We start from the raw sequence: 13,898 nt of genomic DNA, 5'->3' as shown, positions 1-13,898 counted from the left end.
AATATTCTGGCTACCTCTATTGCTGTGAATAATAAACTATATTATTTCTGAACCATGAGTCTGCGTCTTCTATCAACACCCAAGAAACCACGGCAGACTCATACACCAGCTTTCAAATAAGGGAAAATAATCTCAGATGCTTTATATTTTTTGATAGTGTTACCTACTTCTGAACATATGACTGAACACATATAAAGCTGGAGCCATGACCATTTAGAGCTTCTTCTGTGGAAGAACTATGCATTCACTAGTAAACAAAAGTAGTTTCATCTTTTTTTTTTTTTTCCTCCTGGACACCATTTCCTCTCTCACACTGTTGCTCAAATTGGATGGAGTCTAAGGTCCTTTGAGGAAATTTTTGTTTAATGACTCAAAATAAAATAGGAAGAGTCTAAAGTGCTAAAAATAATTCTAGATAAAAGGTATAAGATCATGCCAGAAAGGATAGTAATTTTATCTAACAACTGCCTGTTCACCCCTTATTTGTTCATTAACTAATCTCCAAATTCCTGACTAAATCCCTTTTGTAAGCCAGAATGTGAGCTAAAAACTGGGATTTTTTAAAAAAAAGTTTTCATTTGAAATCCAGTTAGTTAACATATATGGTTGTATTAGTTTCATGTGTACAATATAACATATAGCACTCAGTGCTCATCATGACAAGTGCTCTAATTAACCCCCATCACTTATTTAATCCATCACTCCTTTCAGATCCCCTCAAGTAACCATCAGTTTGTCTCCGTAATGAAATGTCTGTTTCTTGCTTTGTTTCTCTTTCTATGTCTTATTATTTTCCCCTTTGCTTGTTTGTTTTGTTTCTTTTATTCCATATATGAGTAAAGGTATTTGTCTTTCTCTGACTGACTTATTTCACTTTTAGCATTATACTGTCTAGTTCCATCCATGTTATTGCAAATGGCAAGATTTCAGTCTTTTTTTATGGCAGAATAATATTCCATTGTATATACATACCACTTATTCTTTATTTATTCATCAATTGATGGATACTTGGGCTCTTTCCATATCTTAGCTTTATAAATAATGCTGCTATAAACATAGGGGTGCTAGCATCCCTTTGAATAAGTTTTCTTATATTCATTGGGTAAATACACACCAACAGGATTGTTGGATCACAAAGGACTTCTATTTTTAAATTTTATGGAAATTCCATACTGTTTTCAAATATGGCTGTATCAGTTTGCATCACCACCAACAGTTCACAATTGTTACTTTTTCTTTTTTTTTTTAAGATTTTATTCATTTGACAGAGAGAGATCACAAGTAGAGAGAGAGAGAGAGGGAGGGAGCAGGCTCCATGCCTGGCAGAGAGCCCGATGTGGGACTTGATCCCAGGACCCTGAGATCATGACCTGAGCTGAAGGCAGAGGCTTAACCCACTGAGCCACCCAGGCAGCCCCCACAAGTGTTACTTTTTCACATCCTCTCCAACACCTTTTGTTTCTTGTAGTGTTGATTTTAGCCATTCTGACAGGTGTGAGGTGGTATCTCTTTCTAGTTTTGCTTTGCAATTTCCTGATGATACATGATGATGGACATCTTTTCATGTATCTACTGAACATTTGAATGTGTTCTTTGGGGAAACACTTGTTCATGTCTTCTATCCATGTTTTTATTGGATTATTTGTTTTTGGATGTTGACTAAAAACTGGATATTAAGTAACACACAAGACAGGTTTCCTTGAGCTTAAATTTTATTTGCATGAGTATCATTAACAGGAAAAAAAAAATGCATATGTGTATGTACAAGTGTGTTTATGTATACATCTATCTATCTATCCTCTCTCCCCTGTCTTCTAATTGTGGTAAATCCTGTAAGGTGGGGAATGGGATAGTCTGAAGAAATATGCTGCTGGATATGTTGGGTAAGCAAATTTAATTGCACTCAGATGCATTGGATATAAGTGAATCACTCAAATGAGTTATTTAATATTATATAGAAACAAATTAAAATTTTATGTAGTTGAAAATAATAGGTAGTTAAAATAATTTTTGTTGTTTGTTGTTTTTGTGTCTTTTTTTGTTTATATATACTATGGTGTGAATGTTTATGTCTCCCAAAATCATATTATGAAATCTAACTCTGGAAGTGATAGTATTAAAACATAGGGGCCTTTGGGAGGTGATTAGGTCATAAGTGGGATTACAGTCCTTTTAAAGGAGACCCCAGAGAGTTCTCTTGATTCATTCATCATGTACGTTTACAGTGAGAAGATAGCCATCTATGAGGAAGTGGGCTCTCCCTGGATCTGCCCATTCCTTAATCTTGAACTTCTCAGTTCTAGAACTGTGAGAAATAAATTCCTGTTCTTTATAAGCTATTCAGTCTATATCATGTCCGTTATAGCAGCCTGCATGCAGAAGGACACTATGACCTAAAACGAGAGCAATAAATATAAAGTTTCAGTAAAGTCAGTTGGTACAATGTTTTTTTTTTTTTACTTAGAGAAGACATGCTGCTTCATGTTAAACCTTGATATTGTATATGTTTCTTGAAGGGCCACTTCTTACTCCTTTGTGTGTTTTCCACAAAGTCCAGGATGATGCCTTACATAAAGGTAATATTTTATAAATACTGTTGGAAATATATACTTCTCTAAAATCTTATTTTGCCTACAGATTACTTGGATCCACTTTGCCTTGTGTAGAATATTTGAAATATATTAAGAACAGAATGTCTCTCTAAATAACATTTAGAATCATCATTAGTTTATGACTCCTGACTCATTTGTTTTATGCAGTGATACTTACTGCAAGAACACTGAAGTTTGTAATATAATTTTTGAATTAATCACCAAGCTAGTTTATTATAACTTATGAAAAAATAATTTCTCATGTTGGTTTAATTCTGCTCTTATGTTATGGTCATGACATTTTCATTAAAATAAAGTAGAAAATAGAAGTAAATAATAAATGAAAAATAAAAAAATAATAAATAAAAAAAAAAAAGTAAAACTCTTGTGAAATGTTAAACTTTTCTTACTTATTTTGTTTTTTTCTTTTCCTCTACCATGCTGGCAAAGCTGTATTTTGCAGATAGATACAATTTTCTAGTTGCTAGGTTTGTTACTTTTGCTAAAATTTTCAAAATATAAGAAGTTGAATAGTCATGGATTGTTTATTAAACTCCTTATCTACACATATAAAAATAAAACAATGATGGTGACCTGGGTATTTCTAAAATTGTATTCTGTTTTTCCATATTATGTTTTACAATGTAATTAATAAAGATTCTGCATATATTAACACCCATTCCCTTCTATATCATCTGTATGTCCATTACAGAGCATGTATGATTTCTATTCATTGCTATGTTGTGGTGAATAGATTGTCTGAAGTAGTCCTATATTTATGCAGGTAGATCTTAAGCTACGGTGCTCTTGTTTATTTGCTTGTTCGTGATCAGTATGTCTGAAAGATGGTAACTATTACATCAGGTATGACGATTAAAAAATATTATTGGTGCCTGATACACTGTGATGAAATAGGTAAGTCAATTCATAATTTGTTAATTAAATTAGAAAAAATTCCTTTGGATTTGTCCTTTATTAAGAGTTTGTTTTTTTAACAAATTCCTTGGGATGTTTTTTTATATCACATGCCTCAACCTTTAATATTGAATGTAGAAAAGAGTTATCAGAAATATTGTTATGAAATATTTGTGTCTGTTATGTTAACTTAGGAAATAATGGTAGTTATTTTTATTAGCATTTCCTAATTTCCATATGCCCTTACAGATGAGATATCATGGTTTTCCTACTTTTTTTTATCGTGGTTGTTATATTCTTCATGATCAATAACAATCAATGAAAATTCGTAACATTAATTTTATTTGGGAAAGTGATATTTAGCAAGAATCCATGACCAAAAATTTTAGCTGTTGTTCTTTAGAGATGAGACTATCAATGTTCCCGAAATTTCAAGAAATAGAACTTATTAATTGTGTTGGTTGATGTTTATTGTCTCTGAACTTAGAGGTACATAACTCAATTTAAAATTTATTTTGGGGGCGCCTGGGTGGCTCAGTGGGTTAAAGCCTCTGCCTTTGGCTCAGGTCATGATCCCAGGGTCCTGGGATCGAGCCCCGCATTGGGCTCTCTCCCTAGCAGGGAGCCTGCTTCCTCTTCCCTCTCTCTGCCTACCTCTCTGCCTACTTGTGATCTCTATCTGTCAAATAAAATCAATAAAATCATAAAAAAATGTAGTGGACCTTAGGGGGGTGCTTATCTGAAATTGAGGGACATTATAAAAAAATAAAAAATAAAATTTATTTTGAATTGAAAACAAGATATTACTGAAGGTTAGGCATCCCACTTTATATCAGGCCTCCAGTACATTCTAATTTACTATAGAAAATATCATAAACATGAATGTCACTTTTCCTATTGCATTTATACTGAAACTGCAATGACTCAAAGATATCAGATCTGAAAAGCACTACCTTTCTATAATTTCTGTTTCCTAGGAGGAATGGATATACCATTTTAGCACAATTATCCAACAGTATTCAAAACCACCATGAATTTTAAAACATAGTTATTACACCCTAAAAATCAAGTATGAAAATATATAAACAACCAAATCTCTATCTGTAAATGAAATACTCTCACACAGACGGGTTTTAAAAAAACTTTCTAACTTAAGGAATTTGATAGCACAGACTCAGGGTAGTAGTTTCAGTGCCTACAGTATACTTTCAGGGAGAGAGTAAATGTAGGCTCTGAGTCACTTTCTGCCTAGAGATGACCTAATAGTGGTTCTGCCATTGTTTGTTTGTTTTTTTTTGAAAATACGTTCCTGGGCGTCATTCAGAAAATGCAGAGTTTGGCAATCTATATAAATTAAGGATGATCTTTTTGAATGTTTGTCTTTCACTACATCAAATTAACATAATTGGACAGAAATTCCACTAAATTAAGCATTGTTAGGAAACGTGTAAATTGGAGCTGCTCAAATTAGTTGCTCTTTGAACTATGTGCTGTTGGTTCAGGATTAGATAAGGAGTTTGAAGGAAAACCTAAATCATTGCTTCCTTTTTTGAGAGAGTCTTAGCATATTTTCTTAAAATTAGCTGAAATAAACAATGTGTTTAGTCGCAAAGTGATTTGCATTTTTGCACAAACTCCCTATCTCCTTGAGAATTATAACAAATATTTCATGAAACATCATTGATCTTTACTTTGTGACACTGCTGTAAAGTACATTCAGAGTTGCCAGTTAAAAGTGTTAGTGTTGAGATGAAATGTCATGCATTTTTCTTCACTTCCATGCAAATGAACACAGTAATTTATTAAGACACAATGAAGAAAAAAAAAAAATGACAATGAGTTCCAGATTTTAAAAATCACTTGCCATTCAATCCAAATTGTGAGTTTGATCGTTTGATCGGTTACCGAACACTTTATAATGCACCCCCGGTAATTTTACAGAGATTATTTTTTCTTACCAATTCTTGATTATTCTGTCTTGCAATGCAGAGAAAGCTAACTAATTTAAAATAAACTTCCGTTAATTTTGATTGTTATAAAACTAAAAATTGATTAATTTCCATATACAGAGTTGAAAATGTTCACAATTTACATTAAATATATATTCTGTGTATACCTTGGAAAAATTATACTGAAAATTGAAATTAAAATGATGTTGTATATAGCTGCAAGAAGCCGCCTGTCCCATTTCATCTTACTATATAAGTTGTGTCAGGTAATTTATAAAATCCCTACTGCATAACAAGTCTATTTTTTTGTTGGAATGGGTAGTAATGTTTCTTCTTATTTCTAAATAAGAGTTGGTCTATGAGTGCATCTGCAACTGTATTTTTCCTAAGTGGCTTCATGGTCTTGAACTGAGAAAGCTCAGAACATTAAACATCAAAATAATATATTTTGACATAATTAGACATCAAGGAAATGCAATTAAAATGACACTGAGATATCACTACACACTTACCAGAATGGCTAAAATAAAATATAATGACAAGACCAAAAGAAAAAAATATACCATTTGATGATACACAATGGCAAGTTGTACCATCACTAACCATCTCAGACTAGTGTAGTGTTAAATTTGTTTTTCTAAGCAATGTTTTGGGTCACTTACCACTTTTCAAGGATATAAAGTGCTACCATTTTACTTAAAACTGTGAAATTTGGTCAGATTTAAATTTCAATTTATGTTAAAACATTCTGTAAACTGTGTTAAACTTTGACATTTGTTCCCTCTGTTCAGTGAATAACACTATATCATATTCTGAAAAATACGCTAATTTTCATTTTGAAAAATATCCCTTTTTCCTCTTATGGTAATTATTAATATGAATTAATAGTAGAATTTGATATGGTTCCATATGCCCATAAATACTTTATTGTATATTATCAAATTTAATAATGAATATAATGTACTTCTTTGGACAATTTTTAAAGACCAGTCTACTCTTAAAAAAAAAAAAAATGGAGACGCACTTCTTTAGTTCACACAAATTTCATTTTATTATATATAACCTCAGATAAATTTCAACAAATCATATAATATTAAAAATATGTCTACTTAAAAATCTCATAGAAGAGTAAAACCATCAAAAATAAAAATAAACACACACAACACACACATCACCCATGTATTGGCAAATCACAATTGCTGTAACAATACATTAGGCATTCCACAGTTAAGGGCTATCAAAATTTCCATCAGTGGCAAAAAGATTTGTATCCAAATGGACTGATTTTCCAGAATCCAAGAAAAAGTCTCCTAGGGTTTATTTAAAGATAAATATTTGAACAAATACTTCTTAAATTTAGGAAATTCAGAACATACGATTAAAGAATATTTGCAGTGCAGACTATATTCAATCCTTCCTTCAAAATGTGCCTTTGAGTACATAATTCTGTTTTCTCTATCTAAATTGAGCTGTCCTCCAAGGAAGTTTTCTAAAATGTATGTCTCTGTGTGATAAATGTTCTAAGACCTAACATGCTTCATTGTATTTTTACTGTGCTCTCAAATTTAATCAATAATTTGGCTTGATGTATAATATCTAGTTTCAAATATCTTTTCCATCTATACAAACACCCAGCTGTCTCCTTTATATGCTATTACTATTGAGAATTCTGCTGTCAGTATTATTCTTGTACATTTTAGGTGATCTGTTCTTCTCTTGGTCATCATTTATGCTCTTCTCTGTTTTTGATATTCTTAAAACTCACCATAATGTATATGAGTGGTTTTTTGTGTGTTTGGTTTTTGTTTCTGATTTCTCATGTTTGGCATCATTTTAAGTCTGGTATCTTTTATCTTTCTTTAATTCTCCAAAATTTGTCTCAGTACTTATTTAAATATTTTCTTTATTTTTTTTTCTCTTCTGCTGCATTTGGGCAGAAGTCATTAATTTGTTTGTTTGTTTGTTTTTCCAACTCATTTATTCATTTTACAGCTATATTCATCTTAATCTCCATTTATTGTATTCTTTATTTCAACAATTTTCACTTAATTTATATTCACAGTATAGTATCTTTTTTTGTAATATGTATATCATTATTTTATCATATACTTTTAAGCTATTTTTAAAAATATTTTATTTATTTATTTGACAGTGAGAGATCACAAGTAGGCAGAGAGGCGGGCAGAGAGAGAGGAAGGGAAGGGAAGCAGGCTACCTGCTGAGCAGAAAGCCCGATGTGGGGCTTGATCCCAGGACCCTGAGATCATGACCTGAAACGAAGACAGTGGCTTAACCCACTGAGCCACCCAGGCGCCCCTTTTAAGCTATTTTTTTAAAAATACAATCATTCATTTTTTTTTTTTAAGATTTTCTTTCTTTATTTATTTGACAGAGAGAGATCACAAGTAGACGGAGGGCAGGCAGAGAGAGAGAGAGAGAGAGAGAGGGAAGCAGACTCCCTGCTGAGCAGAGAGCCTGATGCAGGACTTGATCCCAGGACCCTGAGATCATGACCTGAGCTGAAGGCAGTGGCTTAATCCACTGCGCCACCTAGGCGCCCCTAAGCTATTTTTTTAATTCCTGTTCCAATAACACTTGGATTGCCATATAAAGTTAACCACATCATCTTTTTTAGGTAAGTAATTGTACTTTTTATGTGCATAGTTATTTTGGTCCATGAGTTCAGCTCCTCTTAGGATCATCAAATCTCTGTAAAGTCTGGGTATGCTAGGATTTTCTAAGCAACAATAAAATACATTGAAACCTGGTAGCTTAATTATAATAATGTTTTCTTTCTCAATCATTCACAATAGTATTACATTCTGAGTAGCTTCCTTCTATTTTGCAGCTATAGTGTTTGGAAAAACTTGAATTGTGATATCACTGTGATAATGTGAATTAGTCAGGGTTTTTTTCAGAGAATCGGGAAGAGAAAAAAAAAAGGAAGATATTCTCCAGGGCCAACTCTAGAAGTGACTATTAAAACATCTGTCCAAATTCAATTGAACAAAACTCAGAAATGCCATCTCCAGTGAAATACAAAGAAGATTATATATAGTTCTGGGCACACACATCTCATTTGACCCAATGATGTACATCAATGAAAGACTGAAGGCCAATCACCACTCCATGGGAGAATTTAAAAATAAATTTACTAATGAGGCCAAGAATTCAGAATCACAAATACTTCAGAACTAATAATAACTGCCTTCACTTGATGTTATTCTATAAGATAAATCCTACGATCAAGTTTCAATTTTAAATTCTTACAATTTTAAATTCTTAAATCCTTATGAAGAAGCATCATTTGGAGGGAGCAGTTTCATTCATAATTTATCATCCATCAGCCTTTTTTTAAAGATTTTATTTATTTATTGGACACAGAGAGAGAGAGAGAGAGAGAGAGAGAGATCACAAGTAAGCAGAGAGGCAGGCAAGCAGGGAGGGAAGCAGGCTTCCTTTTGAGCAGAGCCCGATGTGGGGCTGGATCCCAGGACCCAGAGACCATGACTTGAGATGAAGGCAGAGGCTTAACCCACCACCCACGTGATGAGAGAGCCACTCAGGTGCCCCTCATCCATCAGTCTTAATTGATTGGAGGAAAATGTGTGGAGGAATAATGCCTTAGGGAGCTAATCTCTCTAAAGAATTTTCAAGTCTTTACCCCTTCAAGGTTTTTGTACAGTTCTGATAGCCTCTAAACATCCAGCTGATTTCTACAGTGACAGGCCTGTTAAAACCTGTCTTCAAACCAGGAATAGAGCTTGAAACATACCAGTCAAGAGCAACTTTGAGTCTTTTAAGGAATTTATCATCATTTCTTTGTTTTTGGTTAATATCTGAAATAGTTCCATATTTCACTTGCATAATTTCTCCAGAGCTGACTTTGAAGGAGGCATTCAGTTCCAACTAGTTCCATATTTTGGCAAGAACTATAATTCTATATAAAAAAAACATATTTTAGGGCACCTGGGTGGCTCAGTGGGTTAAAATCTCTGCCTTTGTCTCAGGTCAAGATTCCAGGTTCCTGGGATTGAGTCCCACAGTGGGCTCTCTTCTCAGCAGGGAGCCTGCTTCCATTCCTCTCTCTCTGGCTGCCTCTCTGCCTTCCTGTGATCTCTGTCAAGTAAATAAATAAAATTTTTTTACATATTTTATACCAGTTATTCATGTTTATTAACTAATATATCACAATACAAATAATACAAACAGTTGCTCTTTATTAATACCTTCAACCAAGATCAAAAAATATGTCATACTTTCTCCAAAAATTTTATATCATCTGATAGGTCAGATATATATAAAATTACATTTAAAGTTTTAAAAATATCAGCAAATATTTTCATTTAAATGCAAATTTGAAAAAAAATCTACTTTTCCAAACACGACTATTTATCCTATTTTTTTTAATTTTGTTGACAACTGATAAAATGTTTAGCGAGACAATAAATGTTAGATCGAAAAAAATGATTAATACATGTAGGTTCAAATTATTATGTTCCATTAAAAATGATTTAGTCTTTGATGAACATCTGTTTGGTAATATGTTGTATCCAGATATAGTAAATTAATGATATATATAAAATTATAGGGAAATGACACCTTCCGTTCCATTATGAGTAGAGCTTTTAAAATGCTATTTGACAAACCTGTCATCTTGTCATTATGTAGCATTATGTAGCATTTAAAAAATGTATACTCTTCACTTCGAAGTCTTTTAGAAATCTAAAATATGACTTTCTATGGTTTGTGTTTCCATATTCCTTTATTGCCAGTTTGAACAAATCCACATGCTTTGATTCAAAGGTAATAAATTCCTCTTATTTGGAAAAATGATGTTTATTTTTGTTCTCTCACCCTTAGCAGGTGGTTTCATTTTAGCACACTTCAGAGTTATAATTTCATGCTTATTAAAAACATTTATTATGATCTACATAGATGAATGAAACTTTTATTTTATTAAATTATTTGCCAAAAAATCTGTTATTTTTAAAAAATGTATTTCCTTTGAAGGGTTATTTTAGAGCGTTCAGAGAGGATCTAGGAGTGTGGTATTATGCAGTTTTTAAGTAGGTATGAAATGGTTATTTATATGATTGTTTCTTTAAGGCTTATGTATATTGTCCATTATATGCTATAAAATATTTTGAAAGTAAATTTAAAGTATGTTTTAAATAGTTTATTTTTGGAAAAAATATTGAAATGACTTATGAAATTCAGTATACTCTCAACATTAATTTATTCTGAAATTTACCAGTTGTCTACTGAGCCTATTATATGGCAGATATTACTTCAGACTACACTGGTAAATGAAATACTTGTCTTTGTAGAACTTTTATTTTCATGGGTGACACAATTAAAAGCTATAAACCTTAATAAAAATTGCATAGTGCATTCAAAAATGATGAGTACAATGGGGAAAAAGAAAAATTCGATCAGGGTGAGAAAAATCAAGGTTGCTAGGCAGGGGATGGGGAGTTAAAATTTTTAATAGGAAGATCAGGGTAGTTACAATGAAGCTGACAATTGAACAAAGGTGAAAGGTGATGAACTTGTCCAGAACTATCAGCAATAAGGTCACTCCAGACAAAGGAATTGGCTATCTTGAAGGCCATAAGGTTGGTTCATGCCTGGCATATCTGAGAAATAGCAAGGAGGCCACTGTGAGTGACTGAAGAGTAGCAGGGAAAGAGGTCACAGAGGTTAAATGAGTGGCTAGATCATGTAAAAGCTTAGAAGTCATTGTATCATGATATATGCCAACAACAGTTTAGATTTTTTGTTGCTTCCCAATCTAGCTCAGACGAAGTACAATTAGCCTTTATAATTTTAGCCATTCTAATAGATATGTAAGCATGTCTCATTATGATTTTAATTTGTATTTCTTTAATGTCTAAATGTTGAGAAATTTGTCATGTGCCTATAAGCCATCCTTATCCTTTTGGTGACATGTCTCTTCAATAATTTTATTCACATGTAAAATTGGATACTCTGTTTGGTTATTAGTAAGGTTTTTTATTTTTATTCATTTTTTAATAATCAGAGTAGATGTCCATAATCAATATATAATTTGCAAATCCCTTCTCCATCTTTACGGTTTCTCAATGGAGCCTTGATAGCTGTGTCTTTCAAGAAATATGCTACTTCTTTCCTGGTACATGGAGATATGACTAGAACATTATCAATGTTGACCTTTGCAAAGAAAATCATGGCTTAAGATATAGGTAGTCTGCGGTTGTTGGGAGTGTTCTGTAATATCAAGCATATCTAGTTAGTTGATAATTTTGTTCAAGTCTCACATATCTTACCAATTTGATGACCATTTGTCTATATAATCTTAAAATAAGGGTGTTGAAATTTTTTTTTCCATTTCTCTTCTAAGGTAGAAGTTATGATTTTTGTTCTTAGTTTTTCCCTATATATCCCCAAATCTGTTATTAAGTATTAAAAGTCAAGAATTGTTATACTCCCTGATGAATTCATCCTTTTACTCTTCTGTAATTTTGACTTGATCTTTATGTCTGATAATGAAATTTGCTTTAAAATCACTTTTCATTATCTTGATATAACCACCAAAGTTATAGTGTGATTAGTGTTAATATAGCATATTTTTTCTTTTACTTTTTAAAGCACTTCTATATTTAATCCTGACAAAGAAACAAAACAGCTTTTTAACTCTGGAAGCATGTTTCTAAATTATCTTTTTTTTTTTAAATGAAGCAGTAGCAATTTTTGATAAGGGACCTAAACTGAATGTAGGTTTAGAAATTTATTTATTTATTTATTTATTTAGTAAAAGATTTTATTTTGTTTATGACAGCAAGAGAGAGAGAGAGAGAAGAAGCACACAAGCAGGGGGAATCACGTGCAAAGGGAGAGGAAGAAGCAAGCTCCTTGGGGTGCAAGTAGTCCCAAGCAGGGCTGGATCCCTGTACACTGGAATCATGACCTCAGCCAAAGGCAAACATCTACTTAAACAACTGAGTCATCCAGGCACACCTAGAAAATTAAAAAAAAAGACCTTTTAAAAACATTTTGTTTCTTTCTTTTTTTTTAATATTTTATTTATTTGACAGACAGAGATACAGGAAGAGGAACTATAAGCAGGGCAGAGGGAAATGGAGAAGCAGGTTTCCCACTGAGCAGAGAGCCTGATGTGGGGCTCCATCCCAGGACCCTGGGATCATGACCTGAAAAGAAGGGACACTTATGGAGGAAGCCACCCAGACACCTCTTTTCTTTGTTTTTAATATATGGCAACTGATGCTTCCCAGCCACGAGGAGCATATTACCCATTGATTAAATCTTTGATAACAACCTATTTAAAAAGGTGTGTAAATATACACTTACGCAGATTTATACACATTGTGTTTTCTTCATAGTTTGGGGCTGGACCCCATGGTCACAACACTGCTTCCAGTCTTTGCCTTCCCATCTTTTGATACCAGGTATTTGGTCAGCAAAGCAAATTAGTATCAAAATTAATAAGCTCCTGGCACCATATCTCTGGAGCAGGGGTTGCTCTTAGCCAAGGCCCAGAGCAGTTGACCTCCCCTCGCTAGTGCTATAGCCCCAAGGACTAGGTCCCTGCCATCAGAACTCAGTCTTACATGTTATGCTAAGCAGACAAAAACAAAACAGGAAAGCTCCAGCAGCTTTCACTGGCATGCCTCATCTCCAACTCCCTCGAAGTCCAGGCAGTACCAGATGACAGGGAGGGGTCTTGGTCCAACATATGGGGGGGAAGGAAGTAGCCACGAGCAAGTACCTGCCTCTGTTCCTTTCTTTCATGAGCAGGTTGTAAGTAGGAGGAAGAGGAAGGGGAAGAGAGGTGAACTTCAAGGGGTGAAGGCCTCAGGTAGGCAGCTGGCTCCTGCCAGTAGGAAAGGGACAAAGGAGAAGGCCTTGAGTCTTTCAGGGAGGGTGTGGGGTAAGGGTTACAGCTTATGACAGAATCTGGAAAGGAGTAATAGGGATACTAGTCATTTGAGTCCACCATTGGCAAGCTGGGCTGGGTGTCAGGGCAGATAGGCCTCCCTGGGCAACAGCACGTGAGAGAAGGTGGAATTCTTCTCTGAGGAGCACGTGGAGCTTTGGGTGTTGGGAAAGCATAGACAGTATTGTTCCAGGGCCAAGGACAGGTCCGTGTACTCCTGGTTGGAGGTCAGGCCACAGTATGATCCAGGTCTTCTACCAGCAGCTTGAAGGTACCACATGCCAGCCACCCCTCATTATTGTGTATAACTCTCTGGTGCACTTATTGGCTTATCCATCAAATGACTCCTTCAGCAGCTTGAAAACCACCTCCACAGGCACTCCAGGATATGGGAGGCTTTCAGATTGAAAATTTTGCACAGGATCACCCCAAAAGACCAGAAGTCACTCTGGTGGATGTAGATCTGGTCAAACATGGCCTTAGGGACCATCCACTTCACAGGCAGTC

The sequence above is a fragment of the Mustela putorius genome, unplaced genomic scaffold, assembly GCF_011764305.1.
Source record: "Mustela putorius furo isolate JIRA1106 unplaced genomic scaffold, ASM1176430v1.1 tig00000224_pilon_pilon_pilon, whole genome shotgun sequence".
NCBI classification, from domain to species: Eukaryota; Metazoa; Chordata; class Mammalia; order Carnivora; family Mustelidae; genus Mustela; species Mustela putorius.
The sequence above is the reverse complement of the archived record's forward strand: the minus strand, read 5'-3'. Positions refer to the sequence as shown.